Genomic DNA, 2,009 nt, shown 5'->3' with positions numbered 1-2,009 from the left:
CCGTATCATACCCATCATCCATACGTATTTACTATTGGTAAATACACATCAAATCAATATCCTTATCAGCCTTAGATCTGCCCTAGATAAGAGGGAATCTTATTTGTAAGCTAGCATACATTATTACTCAAAAATTCAACACAATAATTTGTCCTTGTTCCCTCAACTCTACTGTCCTATAAGTATCACCATCACCTTGGTTTTTCATTTCATTCTTACAACCATCTTTCTCTAACCAAAAACACACTCTTAGGAACTCTAAGTGTTCTTCACAATCTCAGCAAATACTCATGAAGAACTAGCTTCATGAACAACCTATAATCATCATAAGAAAGTTTGATCAAGATTATTTTCTATCTTTTCCAGTAGCTTTATCCAAGTAACTTGAGGTAGTAACATAGTTTGAATGATTTCAAACCTGTTCGCAAACTAAATAGATCCTTCTAATTTGATTTTTAAAACACTTCAAAACTTGTAATATATCATATTATGACAAAATCGGATTAATCATATCTTGGCTAATTAACATAATATTTAATATATATTTACTTATGATTTGATTTTATATATTCCAGGACCACCCGTAAACAACACGAGAAGATTAATCATAAGACCTCATGATTGTACGCAACACGTCATCTGACAACACGGTACTTTATGTACGCAACACGTCATTTGACAACATGGTACCATGGGTCGAGATTAATTCTGATCAATACGAATACGATGGGGTTTTTATTTATTTTATTGAGCAACTAATTGTGGACCATTAAAAACAGACTGCTAACTACGGACTAAGAAAATATTAAAAGTATTATAAGTATATATATATGTAATGATTACTTGAAAATAAAATATGTTGATATATTATATATATGGTTAGGTTCGTGATATCTATCGGAGACCAAGTCGAGTTAAATACCTTCAAGGAAAAGGTGAGTATATAGTCCCACTTTTAAACTCTAAATATTTCGGGATGAGAATACATGCATTTTATGATTTACGTTATGGACACAAGTGATTAAAAATATATATTCTACGTTGAGTTGTACCACTGGCATACTTCCCTGTAACTTGGTAACTATTATTTACATGAGGTATTGTAAACGCGAATCCTGTTGATAGATCTATCGAGCCTGACAACCCCAACCGGACTGGACAACCAGTATTCAACGGTTGCATAGTACTTCGTTTCGGTAACTACACTTGGTATGGTGTAGTAAGATTTCATAATAAAGGGAATATGCGACGTTGATTAAATGTTAAGTATGGTTATCAAGTGCTCAACAACTTAGAATATTTTTATTAAAACGTTTATATATGAAATCTTGTGGTCTATATTTATAACGCTGCCGGCATTAAACCTATATCTCACCAACTTTATGTTGACGTTTTAAGCATGTTTATTCTCAGGTGATAACTAAAAGCTTCCGCTGCAACATGTTGAATTTAAGCAAGATCTTGAGTATGCATATTTGTGTCAAAAATAAAACTGCATATCGGAGGATTTGTAATGTAAAATATGTTGGAGGTCGTATTGTTATTATCACATGTAAAGTTTGTAAGTCTAAGATTATCGCTAAACGATAATCATTATTAAGTTGTTTAAACCTTGTATTTGTAATAAAAGCTATGGTTTGTATTGTAAAAACGAATGCAGTTTTTGAAAAATGTCGCATATAGAGGTCAATACCTCGCGATGAAATCATATGTTATTGTATTCGTCCTTATGGTTAAGGTCGGGTTATGACACGAAGTGTCTTCAGAAATTTTCGAAGGGTTTGAACACAGATTGTAATCGTTAACATACATTTGATGTTCTAACACAGTTTTGAAGTCAAAATATAGCTTGTGAAAGATGTAAGGATCTAAGAGTGATGATTTTGGTCATATCTCAAGTTGAATTTTGAGATTTCAAAATCAGTATATGTAATTAAATTTTGAATGAGTATGGTTGTTTTGATTTCTATAAAAGAATGTATATTGTTGTGAAAGTAGGGAGTATAATG

This window comes from Rutidosis leptorrhynchoides, chromosome 2 (assembly GCF_046630445.1).
Source record: "Rutidosis leptorrhynchoides isolate AG116_Rl617_1_P2 chromosome 2, CSIRO_AGI_Rlap_v1, whole genome shotgun sequence".
In the NCBI taxonomy this organism is placed as follows: Eukaryota; Viridiplantae; Streptophyta; class Magnoliopsida; order Asterales; family Asteraceae; genus Rutidosis; species Rutidosis leptorrhynchoides.
The sequence above is the reverse complement of the archived record's forward strand: the minus strand, read 5'-3'. Positions refer to the sequence as shown.